Source organism: Chrysemys picta, chromosome 1 (assembly GCF_011386835.1).
Source record: "Chrysemys picta bellii isolate R12L10 chromosome 1, ASM1138683v2, whole genome shotgun sequence".
NCBI classification, from domain to species: Eukaryota; Metazoa; Chordata; order Testudines; family Emydidae; genus Chrysemys; species Chrysemys picta.
The window spans coordinates 236,243,526-236,257,590 of record NC_088791.1 but is presented as its reverse complement, the minus strand read 5'-3'; the positions used below and the strand labels follow the sequence as shown (position 1 = coordinate 236,257,590).

Below are 14,065 nucleotides of genomic sequence, written 5' to 3'. Positions count from 1 at the left end.
CTGTACAAATAATTAAGTGTTGACTTCTTTCTCTGTGGAATAACGTGCATCCTTGTCTTTGCAGTGATCATCAGGGTCATTTGAACCAAAATGAAGCCTTGTTTATTAGATTGGGAATTTGAAAGAGTCTCTCTCTCTCTCTCTCTCTCTCTCTCTCTCTCTCTCTCTCTCTCTCTCTCTCTCTCTGTAAAAATGATCTATTTAAGCAGTTCACAAAGTGCCAATAACTATAGGCACTGGATAATTTAGCATTTATATATCTCTTGACATGGTCAAAGTATGTTACAAACATTTAATATTAATATTCACCCCATCTAATGAGGTAGGTATTGTACGTATAATTATCCCTATTTTACCAATGGAGAAACTGAGGTGTGGAGGTGAAGTGACTTGCTAAAGGCCACACACCAAGTCAGTGGCAGAGCCTGGATTAGAACTCAGGACTTCCTCATCTGTGCTCATTAATTCAGATGGCCTAAGTGGGAGGAAGAGAGATCATGGGAGGACTAGAGTTTTAGGAGAGGCTTCAGTGGGAACAGGGAGGATGGTATATTAGTGGAGGTGTGTGGTCCCATTAAAGCTGAGGACTGCCTTGTAAGAGGGATGGGCTGAGTGCGAAGGGAGTACAGTGGGAGTTGAAGCATAATGGTAAGAAATCTGGAGTTGGAAAGCAAAAGAATTGCTAGTGCAAATGCTGAGCCTGCAGAGAGAAAGTAGCAGATCCTGCTGTTGAAAGTCATCTTATGTGTATCTTTTTAAATGTGTTTTATTTTAGTAATTCTATTACATCTAAATTATAAATGTGCAAATGCATTATTAGTAACTAGGATGCGTACTTAGTTGCTCCACCTTGGTGAAATTTGCTACTTCATACAAGCTTGGAAAGCTTTTTTGATGTGTACATCAAGAGATCATTAAAAATCTTACTGCTAAGTAGGAACTACATTGGTTTCTTTCCTCCTTCAGGAATTTTATTTATTACTACTTGTGTGTGTAAGCGGGGGAATGGTCCCTCTGTTTCCTGGCTTATACACGACCCCGGTGAAGTGGGCTAGCGAAAGGATCTGAGTCCTCACTCCCACTTCCTCTACCCAGAGGCCCGCCTGACCTCGAGGGCTCCCCATCCACGCTCCTGTGTGGCAGAGTCCTCGTATCCCCAACAAGGCTGGGCCCAGGATTCCTGGGGGGCTCAACCCCCAACCCTGTTGTGGTCACTTAGGGCAGGGGTTGGGTGTCCCCACTCCGGGGTGCTCTCTCTGCACTGGACACTTCCCTGACCCAGTGATCATACATACAGTTCAAAGCAAATACAATTTATTAAACAGCAATCAATTTTAAAATATAAGGAAAAAATGGGAACGGTTAAAGGAAAACACGTAACCCTGCCCTGTGGCATGGGGACATCACAACCAGCATCTCTGGAATGTAAGAGAAGTTCAGTCTGTTCCTCACAAGTCCCAGGCCCCTTCTCAGGCCCTGGCTGTGCTGCAGGGATGCTGTGGGTCGGACACTTGCTCTGGCAGTGGCCACATGCTCTCAAACTCTAGGTGGCAGGACCCTTCTTCCCAGCATCTCCCCCACCCCATCGGGTTACGATCCCCCTCCAAATCAGGCCTCCAATGCCTCTTGGCTGGGGGCATGTCCCTGCACTGGGCCCGCTGCCCAGGGTCCCTCTCGCTCTCACCAGCTGCTCACCGCACTCGGCTCCAGACTGCTCCAGCCCCAGCTCCACTCTGCCTTAGCACTGCCGCTGCTCTGCCTTCAGCTCCCTGGGCTGTTTCTCTGGCCTGTCTGGCTCTGGTTGCTACAGCTCTTCTCCCAGCACAGGTCTGCTCTGTGGGCTGCTTCTGTGACTCTGCTCCCAGCACTGACCTGCTTCCTGGGCTGCTTTACTGGCCCCTCTGGCTGGCACGACTCTGCTCCACAGCTCAGCTTGGGCCTCTGCTCTCTCCTTAGCTCAGACCCACTCTGTCTGACCCAGGCAATTCCAGCTCACAGGAGGACAGGACCCGCCCTGGCCTCCTGACTTCCTGATTAGCCTGCCTGCCCTGTCAATCAGGCTGACCTGGAGCACTGGCCTCTCCCCATTGTTCCTGGGGACTGTCAGTCTCAGGGTCCTGATTTCCCATCGACCCTTCCCCTTTCTTTTGGTACTGGGAGCTAGCCAACCAAAACACCCCCACTGAATTTTAGTAAGGGGACAACATGTATAACTCTAGGTTCATAATTTGTTACATTCCTATTTTTTGTATTTAAACCTATGAGAGAAATAAACGGAAGTTAGAATCAAGTAATTACACAGTTAAAAACACATCAAGCGTATTAACTTTTGATTCTAACATTAATTTTTTCTTTTTTTAAAGTGATAAGAACATAAGAACATCCATACTGGGTCAGACCAATGGTCCATCTAGCTCAGTATCCTGTTTTCTGACAGTGGCCAATGCCAAATGCTTTAGAGGGAATGAGCAGAATAGGGCAACTTATCAAGTGATCCATCCCCTGTCATCCAGTCCGAGCTTCTGGCAGTCAGAGGCCTAGGGACATGGATTTATGTATTGCCATTATGATATTTTCTGTCTTATTTTCTATCCCTTTTCTAATGATTCTTAACATCCTATTTGCTTTTTTGACTACTGCTGCACACGGAGTAGATGTTTTCAGAGAACTATCCACAATGACTCCAAGATCTTTTTCTTGAGTGGTAACAGCTCATTTAGACCCCGTCATTTTGTGTATATATAGTTGGGATTATATTTTCCAGTATGCATTACTTTGCATTTAATCAACATTGAATTTCATGTGTCTTTTTGTTGCCCAGTCACATAGTTTTGTGAGATCCCTTTGTAACTGTTTGCAGTCAGCTGCTTTGGACTTAACTATTTTGTGTAATTTTGTATCATCTGCAAACTTTGCCAACTCATTGTTTACAGTATACCTTTTTCCAGATCTATGAATATGTTGAACACTACTGGTACCTATACAGATCCCTGGAGGACAACACTATTTACCTCTCTCCATACTGAAAACTGGCTGCTATTACCAAGCACTTCATCTCTTGGCCCAGATCCTGCGTGCCACTTTGGACTAAATCAGAATTGCCTCTCTCCTTGTGGGTTCCAGGACTAGCTGCTCCAAGAAGCAGTCATTAATGGTGTCTAGAAATTTTATTTCTGCATCCCTTCCTGAGGTGACATTTACCCAGACAATATGTGGATAATTGAAATCCCCAATTATTATTGGGTTTTCTGTTTTTGTAGCCTCTCTAATCTCCCTTAGCATTTCACAGTCACTATCACTCTCATGGTCAGGTGGTTGGTAGTAATTCCTACTGCTATACTCTTATTATTTAAGCATGGAATTCTATCCATAGAGATTCTATGGTACAGTTTGAGTCATTTAAAATTTTTACTATATTTGAGTCTATGCTTTCTTTCACATATGGTGCCACGCCCCCACCAGCGCAACCTACTCTGTTATTCCTATATATTTTGTACCCTATTATTAGCGTGTCCCGTTGATTATCATTGTTCCACCAAGTTTCTGTGATGCTTATTATATCCATATCTTCATTTAATACCAGGCACTCAAGTTTAGACTTCTAGCATTTGTGAACAAGCACTTATAAAATTTGTCAGCATTTAGTTGTCTGCCTTCATGTGATGTGATTGACTATTTCACTTCAGTTCTTAACCTATACTTTACTTCTATCCTCTCCTCTTTACTGGGATATGAAGTAGTCTCTTCAATAAAGTCTCCCTGGAAGGTTATCTCTGGCTGAACTGTGTGCTTTGCTGCACTGTCAGCTTTCCCCTAGCCCTTAGATTAAAAACGCCTCTATAACCTTTTTAATTTTACATGCCAGCAATCTGGTTCTGTTTTGGTTTAGATGGAGCCCATCTAAAGGCTCCTCCTTTCCCAAAAGGTTCCCCGGTTTCCTAATAAAACTAAATCCCTCCCATCCAACACCTTTGTCTCCTCCACACATTGAGACCCTGCAGTTACACCTTTTTTGAGATGACCCTGTGCCTGGAACTGGAAGCATTTCAGAGAATGCAACCATGGAGGTCCTGGACTTTAATCTCTTAACTAGCAGCCTAAATTTGGCCTTCAGGAGCCCTCTTCTACCTTTCCTTATATCATTGGTACCTCAGTGTACCACGATTACTGAATCCTCCCCAGCATTGCACATAAATCTATCTAGATGTCTCCACAACTTTGCACCCGCCAGGTAACTCACTATGTGGTTCTCCCAGTCATCACAAACCCAACTATTGTAATAATCAAATCCCGCATTTAGTATGGACATAAATGACCCTGTAAGTCATTCATGATGTATTCTCTCTAGAAACAATTACTTCAACATCTGAATGTTGGAAACCTCTCCGAGAATGAAGGATTTTAATCCAGCAGGGATTACTTAAAGGGACAGAAATCCTGCCTCTATTTGTAATTTAATGAATACTAATTCCAGAATCATAATATTTCTGCCAACATCTGATGTTTAGGGTTTGCCGTCTTTCTGTTCCCTGCTGTGTCTGAATCTACACTCTTAATGATTGATTCTTGGGAGGTGTAAGTATGGCTTTTCCCTGCACTCTCCCCTCCTGCATGTCCCTTCATCCCTCATTTCTATGCTATGAGAACAAAATTAATTTTAAATTCGAGTCAAGAAGGGAACTTTTTATTAACTGTGTGATTGGTCAAAAATTTCTGCTTGGGACATTGGCTTTAAGTGAAGTCAAGAAGTTTTGAAGTATGCAAGGCTGAATTAATTGAAAACCACAGAATATGAAAACTGGATAAAAAAAAACTTTCTCAGCAAAGGGCCCCTCATAAGTGCTTTGATTTTTACACTCCCTGGCTATAAAGCTGGAGGTTTTCCAGTGACCTGATAACCCAAGCACACAATGAAATCAGTAACGGATGGTTCTATAAAGTTGTATATGCCAAAGAGATTCATTAGAGAGATATCATAGTCAGCCAAATGGCCAGATAAGGGGTTTAGCCAATCTTTGTGTCTCAGAATAAAGAAGGTTCTGAAATTCTTTTTGGCCTTCTACACTGAGCAAGCAGGTCTGCCAGCTCCTATAAAAGAAATCAAGTCCTTATTACTAAACATGTATGTTTATTAGTTTTATTAAGTTATCTTTCACTCTCTTTCTAACAAAGATTTCCAATAGCATGGATAAAGTTGTATTATATCTATTACAGAGATTTCTTATAATAATTTTGTTTAATGTTTTCTGTGCTGTATTATGTTTGCCTTGTGAATGCTCTTAATAAATACTATAATTACAGGGTTTTTTTGACAGCAGTATGCTTAAGGTTTTATCCTTTCAGAGCCTTTCTTGGAAGCACAATATCCATTCTGTTATGGAAATAGATCTTCGGACTACATTAGCTAAGCAGGTAAGTGTGTGTATGAACCACAGACCTCAAAGAAGGAAACCATTGAAAAATCAGGGACACTGTATCATAGAGTTAGAAGCTAAAATGTGTCTTAGAGTTTCAGGCTATATCATCTGGATACATCCCAGTGTAAATATTTATAGTACAGGAAGGTATTACAGGCTTCTGACCTATAAAAATTACTCCTCATGAAAATAGTTGTATTAATAAAAATAACCCTCTCCTATTATTAGGTACAGATTGTGATGTACCGGTGCTGATACTGAAACTTATGAACACTCAGAAAATTTGGATATGATATTTTCATCCTCATTTTACAGATGGAGAAACTGAAGCACAAAGAGTAAGAGACCTGTCTGAGGCCACAGTGGAAGTCAGTCAGTATTGGGATTTGAACTCTTTGAGTTCCTGGCTCTTGGCCCAGGATAGCAGACCACACAATTCTAAATTCATCCCAGTGAAGCCCAGATGAGTTAAGAGGCCATAGCAACAAATGTGGTTAAGTATGTAAAAATTAACATAAAGAATAAACATGAGTCTTCCAAAATTTCATTTCATGAGGAAAATTAAAACTATTATTTTAGCTATAAAAATGAAGCAAGTTAAAAAGAACCTCAAAATTCCCCAAAGAAATGTCAAATTGCAAAAATATCTGAACAATTGTTTTGTAAACTATTAGCAAAGGGAGGATAAAACTGGGATTATTTTATAAGAGAAGGCAGTGTGATCTCGTGGATAAGGCATTGGACTGGAAGTTGAGATCTGTGTTCTATTCTTGGCTTTGCCACTGACTTTCTGCATTACTTTGGGCAAGGCTCTGGGCCTCAGTTTCCCCTCTCACCCTTGTCGTTCTATTTAGATCAGGGGGTGGGCAAACTACAGCCTGCAGGCCACATCCAGCCTGTGGGACCGTCCTGTCCGGCTCCTGGCTGGGCAGCTAGCCCTGCTCCCCTGCAGCTATGCCGCCGTGCAGATAGCGCTCTGGGCGGTGGGGCTGCGTGCTCATGCAGGGCAGCACAGCAGCATGTCTGGCTCTGGCGGGGAGGCGCAGCTCCAGACATGCTGCTCTGAGTGGCATGGTAAGGGGGCTGGGGGTTGGATATGGGGCAGTGGGTCCTGGGGGGCAGACAGGGAGCAGTTGGATGGGGCAGAGGTTTGGGGGGGTCAGAGGATGGGGAACAGGGGGGGATTGGATAGGGGGTGGGGTCCCGGGGGGCCTGTCAGGGGGCAGGGGATTGGATAGGGTCGGGGCAGTCAGGGGACAGGAAGCGGGGGGGGGGGTTGGATAGGGGGTGGGGTCCCGTGGGGTGGTTAGGGGCAGGGGCCCTGGGAAGGGGCAGTCAGGGGACAAGGGGCAGGAGGTTCTGAGGGGGGCAGTCAGGGGGTGGAAAGTGGGAGGGGTCGGATAGGGGGTGGGAGCCAGGCTCTTTGGGGAGGCACAGCCTTCCCTACCCGACCCTCCATACAGTTTTGCACCCCGGTGTGGCCCTTGGGCCAAAAAGTTTGCCCACCCCTGATTTAGATTGCAAACCTCTGTGGACAGGGATTGTCTCAGTGTTTGTTGTGACTGGCAAAAAGGGGCTCCAGTCTCAGTTGTGGCCTTTATATGGGTTCTCTTCTTGGCAATGAACTCTGCACAACCAGGGCAGCAGTTACTCCTGAGGGCATTCTGCACAAAAAAATTAAAAATTCTGCACACAATATTTTAAAATTCTGCAAATTTTATTTGTCAAATAAATGTGGGTTCCAACATGGCATTGGGGAGCACAGGCCACTGGCTGCACAGAGGTGGGATGTCACTGTTCAGCTCCCCCCCCAGGACACGGATTTTGCGATGAGGCTGCACGCAACTCTGGCACTGCACAAGGACAGAGCCTGCCCCAGAAACACCCCAGGGCCCTGCCCCTCCGTGTCAGGTGCACCAGGCATGAGCAGGCAGGTTCAGCAAGGCAGGCTCCAAGTGTGGAGGGGAGCGGCTTAGTGTGGGGGGATCCAGGTGTGGGTTAAAAGAGTTCTGTGTGGGGCAATCTGGGTGCAGGCGGCTCAGTGGGGGATCTGGGTGGGGGGGATCTGGGTGCAACAGTAATAAGACTCTGCATGGGGGTCCAGGTGAAGGTGGTTGGGGCTCAGCGCGGGAGGGGATCCAGATGCTGGGGGGAGTTGGGCTTAGTGGAGTGGGGATCCAGGTGCAATTGGTTGGGATTCGGTAGGGTGTGGATCCAGGTGCGGGTGGCTTGGGGTGGTGCAGGGGGAGTGGGGCTCAGGGACGGTTCTGGGTGCAGGGAGGTGAGGCTCAGTGGGAGGGTCCGGGTCTGAGGGAGTCTGGATGCACAGTGGTTGGGTGGATGGGGGAGCAGCTCCCTAGTACAGGGATCCTTCCCCCTGCAGCTGAGGAGCGATGGGTGCAGGAAGTGGTGGAGAGGGGGGCGGAGAGTTTGTAGAGCTTCCTATAGCCAGGGGAGAAATCTGGGGGTGGGTCTGACACGGCCCCAGATGCCGGGCAGGGAAAGAGGAAGTCCCGTCCTCCCCATCCAGGACTAGCATCTGAGCCCGGTGCAGGGTAGGACCACCAGCCGGGTTTTCCCCAGTCCCAACCTATGGCCCACAGTAATTTACCTCTCTGCTGGCTGCCCTGGGCACCCGAAACATACTGCTGGGGTGGGTCTCGTGACCGCTCTTGTGGCTTCCCCTTGCTTCCCCATCAGAAAGTCATTTTTCTGCAGGGAAGAGAAGAAATCTGTGGGGGACTTAAATTCTGCACATGCACAGTGGTGCAGGATTCACCCAGGAGTACCTGGTGCTGCATAGTCTGGCCCTGAGTCCAACTGTAATATAAAGTAATAATTATGAGAATGTGCAAAGTTAGGCCCTGAACGTGTGGAAAAAAATCTAGAACATGGTAGGATTGATAGTTATCTGACATCTATTTTTATTGTGCAGGAAAACTGAGAAGTGCAAAGGTCTGAGCTTTCAAATGTATTATATAATCAATGGAATTTCGTCTTATGTCAACATATTGAGTAAAGAGTGAAAAGAGTCCCAAGTTCATATACAACACTACACCCACACGGCTTCTGTTTTCAGCAAATTATGAATTAACTGGTATGTTATAAAGTTCTCTACTTCCAGATCAAATTCCAACATACTTGAAAAGCAGCAAGCATAACACCAGATTTGAAAAATAGCACAAAACATACCAGGTAACTATATGCAAATTTAATGTCTGTTGTGGGGATATTGTTGGAAATTTAATATAAGATCACCTTGAAGAGAAGTAACATGACATGGCAACATAGGTATAGTTTTGAGAAGGAAAAGCCATGCTTGACTAATTTACTTGCATTGTAAATCTGTGTGTTATAAGGTTCCAGAGCAGTATGTCTGTCAACATAGTACTAATGGTCACCTTTCAATTGTAACTGTGTGGAACGAAAACTATTTTAGGTCCTTAAAATGGTAGCTTCTCTAGCTGGGAGGCTTGCCAGGTGGGTATCTCTAAAGATCACTTTCGGGAGCTGTCTTGTTTCTATCCTAAGCTTAATAAATGTGTGTGTTTTTTTTTAACCAAATACAAATAAAGGAGACCGCATGAATCAGCTTCCCAAAGCATGTTGTTAAATGATGTAATCTTGTTTTTAGGCCGGGTCTATGCAGTTATTTTTAACCAATTTAACTATTTTGGTTATAGGGTTGATTTTATTACCAGTATAGTTAAATCAGTACATCCCCTAATGAGGATGCTGTTCTACTGGTAAAGTTTTTTTAGCATAAATTTGTGGGAATACACTGTACTGCCATAAGTGTGAATTTGTGGGGCTAAACCATACTGTTTAAACAAGTATATACTAGGCAATTGCTCTGCTTTAACTACATCAGTTTCAAAAGGAGATAGCAACAGAAAAACTGTGTTAAGACCAGTCCTTAATCATCTCCGTGTGACTCAATGGCTACTGTGGCCCAGGCACGTATCTGGAGAAGGTTGATGTTGAATGCTGTTAGCCACGGTACTATGAAGTTTGTAACAGGTTTGAGGTAATCAGTCCCTGTCTGAATGTGAATGTGGTGGCAACACTGGCCCTACCATCCACAGAACAGCAGTGAGCTCTGGGCAGGCCACCAGCTAACGCGTGACAGATTCTTTGCTGGGCCATGGGGTGGGGAGGCCTGCTCACATGCATGAGGGAGGGTGTGACTGGGAGTGATGGGGGAGGGCGGCTTGCTGCCCCATGAGTGATGGGGGAACTGGTTAAGTGGGTACGGTGCTGGGGTGCCTTGCTGTATGATGGAGGGGGGCTGGGTGCATGACCGGAGTGATGGGGGTGGCCAGACTGATGGAGGGAGGGTGGGACCAGGGTGATGTGGGTGCCTTGCTGGGCCATGGGGTGATGGGGGGGGTTAATTAAGGGCCCTTGCATGGCCCTAGGGCAGAGCCTGAGGCAGGAACTTTGCCATTCTGTAGAACGACCTGACAGCAGGTGCGCCTACATGGCACCAAGACACCCGGAGCTGCCCTGTGCCAACCGACTCGGGCTCCTGGGGTTGTTTCATTGCTCAGAGTGCAGGCTGCAGCCTAAATCCCAATGTCTACATTGCAATGACCCAGCCCGCATGAGCAGGCCCGGGCCGACCCACCCGCACTGCTCCGAGGAGCGGCTGCCCTTGATGCAAACGGGGACCGGGGGCCGCGGCGAGGCGGGGGCCGTAGCTGGGCCAGCACCTGCCGCTGGACCACTGCTCAGGCGCGCGACCAGCCACTCCCTCACCCCTCCCCACTGCACGCCGAACGAGCGCATCCGCGCGACTCCTGCCCCCCGGGCAACGAGCGCGCGCCGGCCGGGTGTTAGCTCACGTGACCCCCTGCTCGGCTCTCCCACCACTGGCATGACGAGAATCGCGGGACCAGCTCTGGATTGGCCGCAACGTGTGTGGGACACGGACGTCGCCCAGCGGGCTGGGCTCCTGGAGCGGCGGGGCTGCCGGCCGGTAGGGGCGGGGCCGGCCCCTCTCTGGAGCCCAGCGCCGGAAGCTCGCGGGCTCAGAGTCCCAAACCAACAGCGGGAGCGCGCGCGCGCCTCGCTCCGTGCCCGGCGCTCGGGCCCCGCTGCCTCTGTGAGGGGCGCCGCGTGCGGGACTCTTCCCTACAGAGGGAATCGGGGCCTCTTCGGCCGCGGGAAGCGCCGCCCCACACGGCCCCTGAGTCCCGAGACGCCCCCGCTGAGAGAAACACGCCGCCCTGTTTTGACCCCGGCAACTGAAATCTGCCGGCGCTGAGCGGGGGGCTGTGTGGTTGTTGCGTGCCCAGAACTGGGCCCGAGATGGCAAACAGGGGGTTCGTCGCCCGGTGTGCTTGGCACCAATAAAGACACCGAGGGGAGAAAGCAAGCCAAGTTTATTTCAGAGCTCTGAAATGGCACTAGGAGACCAGCATGTCTCAAATCCAGGGCAACAAATACAAACAACTTTTACCTTTTATACTTCAAACTGTTTGCATACATCTCTTTGTCTGGCTGTTCCCCCTTACCCCTCCCTTTCAGACAACTGTTACAATAAGCTCTACATAAGCTTGTGAGAAAACTTTCTCAGTCTTTGTGACCTTGGATTAGATGCCTGCAAACTAACTACCCCTCCTTTTCCCCCCGCTCCTTATCTCTATTATTTCTGCTAGTGTGAATGAAACTGCAGCCATCTGCTAAAAACGCTGACCAATACATTTCTGCTTCAGCCTGCTTCAGAGCATGTAAGCAGTTAGCATAGAAGTAGGTGAGAGTTCCCAAGATGGAGTCACTGTGATTCACAGACCCAGAGCAAAAGAGCTTCATCGGCACTTTTGGCCTTCCACTCTCCCGAGTTACCTGGTAGCTATGCCTAGTGGACCCCAACAATCCCTCCTTTGAGAACACTCAACAAACCTTTGTCAGAGTTTTCTCGTACTCTAAAGACAGAAAGCGATTAAGCTCCATGCAATCAGGATTATCAATGAGAGGGTATAAGGGAACTTCTGGGGTATGGGAGGTACAAATCTTACGTATGAGCACTTTACAGCAAATGAGCAAAAGAACAAGAACAAAACATATCACCACACCTGTGAGCAAGATGCGAACAATGCTTCCTCCTATATCCCCTAGTTCTCATAAACCAGGTATCCAACCCCAAAGGGAATCCAAAATAGTGGGTTCTCTTTCCTGGGCCTTCCATTGGTTAAAGGCCCGTTCAGCTGACAAGATGTGCTTGTTAATGTCCTGTGAAAACTCTGGGACATAGGTACAACACTCTTCTCCAATAAGGGCACAGACCCCGCCTCGTGAGGCTAACACATAATCTAGGGCCTGATGGTTCTGTAAAGCCAGCAGTCGAAGCTGGTACAGCTCAGAACTTATGCTTTTCTCTATGGCTAGGGTATCATTGGCAAAAACCAATGCTCAGGGTTCTCTCAGGGAGTGCGCTGTGGCTGTTCAGAGAGATCACCAGGCATTCCCAGTGACCCTTACTGTCTTTTGAATAACAGCTTAAGTCCCAAATCGTCGTTAGCAGTCTTCTCCGCAGGCTGGACAGTCCACTGTTCAGGAGCGGGTACTGCTTTCAGTCGAGAATGATGAAACCAGTTCTTGTGTCCTTCGACCTTTGCCGCTGTGTGGGTGACAAGCAGGATGGTGTGGGGTCCCTTCCACTTCTCTTGGAGAGGCTCGTCCTTCCAGGTCCACACGAGAACGGAGTCACCAGGCTGCAGGGAGTGGACCGGAGTATCCAGCAGAAGAGGCTGTGAATCTTTGGTGTACCTGTGAAGAGAAGAAAGAACAGCAAACAGAGAGCACATGTACTGAGACAAGAAACCACACCCCACTTCCCATTCCCCTGCCAGAACTGGGGAACCATTCATAGGCCATGCTCTTCCAAACATAATCTCGAAGGGACTAAGCCCTATCCTACCCTTAGGGAGAGCACGAATGCGAAGTAACACAAGGGGCAAAGCATCAGGCCATTTAAGAGAGGCCTCCTGACAGACCTTTGAGAGGTGTCGCTTGAGTGTCTGATTTGTGCGTTCCACTACTCCACTGGCTTGTGGTCGCCAGGGTGTGTGGAGCTTCCAGGGGATTTGCAGAGCACTTGATATCTTTTGAACAATTTGAGATGTGAAGTGTGTTCCATTATCAGATTCCATCCACTGAGGAAGGCCGAAGCGAGGAATGATTTCCTTGACAAACTTAAGAGCCACTGTCTTGGCAGTGTTGTTGCGACATGGGAAGGCCTCAGGCCATCCACTGAATTGATCCACTAAGACGAGAAGGTACCTGTACCCTTGGGTCCTGGGAAACTCAGTAAAGTCTATTTGCCACACTAATCCTGGGCCTGGGGTAGGTTCCAGGGTGGCTGGTGGCACTGCTACTCCTGGTCGAGGGTTATTCTTTTGGCAGATTAAATATTCAGCCTGTACCTGTGATGCTAGGGGTTTAAGTCCAGAGGTTAGAAAATATTTATTCATGAGCTGGGTAAGAGCCTCTCTGCCTGCGTGTGTGGTTTGATGCAGTTTCTGCAACACTGGTCGAATCAAGCCCTTGGGCAGGAGGATTTTTCCCTCTGTGGAATAAAGCCCTCCTTCCTTTTCCTGGAGACCGAGACTGTCAGCCAGGTTTCTGTCCTCTTGGGAGTACTGAGGGGCTGCAAGCTCACCCACTGATGGGATTAGGGCATGCATTTGGGCATTCTCCTCAGTTGCTGATTTCAGGGTAGCAGCACGCTTAGCTTCCATGTCTGCTCTGGCATTACCCTTGGATACATCTTGATCTTCCCTTTGATGGGCTTTGCAATGCACCACTGCTACTGCTGAGGGGAGTTGTACTGCTTCTAAAAGCCGGAGAATTTGAGACCCATGCTTGACCGGAGAACCTTGGGCTGTTAGCATTCCCCTTTGCTTCCACAAACCAGCGTGAGCATGCAATACCCCAAAAGCATACTTTGAGTCAGTAAAGATATTAACCCGTTTGTCTTTTGCCAGCTCGAGTGCACGAGTTATGGCCACTAGTTCAGCAAGTTGGGCAGATGTCTCAGCAGGTAAACTCTCAGCTTCCACAGTGTCATAACTATAAAGGGAAGGGTAACAGCTGTCCTGTGTACAGTACTATAAAATCCCTCCTGGCCAGAGACTCCAAAATCCTTTTCCCTGTAAAGGGTTAAGAAGCTCAGGTAACCTGGCTGGCATCTGACCTAAAGGACCAATAAGGGGACAAGATACTTTCAAATCTTAGGGGGGTGGGGGGAAGGCTTTTGTTTGTGTTCTTTGTTTGGGAGTGCGTTCGCTCTCGGGACTGAGAGGGACCAGACATCAATCCAGGTTCTCCACATCTTTCTAAACAAGTCTCTCCTATTTCAAACTTGTAAGTAAATAGCCAGGCAAGGCGTGATAGTTTTCCTTTGTTTTCTCAACTTGTAAATGTACCTTTTACTAGAGTGTTTATCTTTGTTTGCTGTACTTTGAACCTAGGACTAGAGGGGAGTCCTCTAAGCTCTTTAAGTTTGATTATCCTGTAAGGTTAATTTCCATACTGATTTTACAGAGATGATTTTTACCTTTTTCTTTAATTAAAAGCCTTCTTTTTAAGAACCTGATTGATTTTTCCTTGTTTTAAGATCCAAGGGGTTTGGATCTTGATTCACC

At 47.4% G+C, this 14,065-nt stretch overlaps 1 protein-coding gene across 4 annotated transcripts in view; it reads left to right on the top strand.

The window, feature by feature from the left end:
- Positions 1 to 8,305: 8,305 nt before the first annotated feature.
- LOC101948437 (uncharacterized) overlaps positions 8,306 to 14,065 on the top strand; it is a 61,857-nt gene continuing 56,097 nt past the window's right edge. The window contains exon 1 of one of the 4 annotated variants that reach the window (XM_065580837.1): positions 8,306 to 8,612. The gene's annotated coding sequence lies outside the window, so the exon portion shown is untranslated. The remainder of the gene's footprint in view (positions 8,613 to 14,065) is intronic. The other 3 variants (XR_006172319.2, XM_005283206.4, XM_065580838.1) reach the window with 3 other exon arrangements.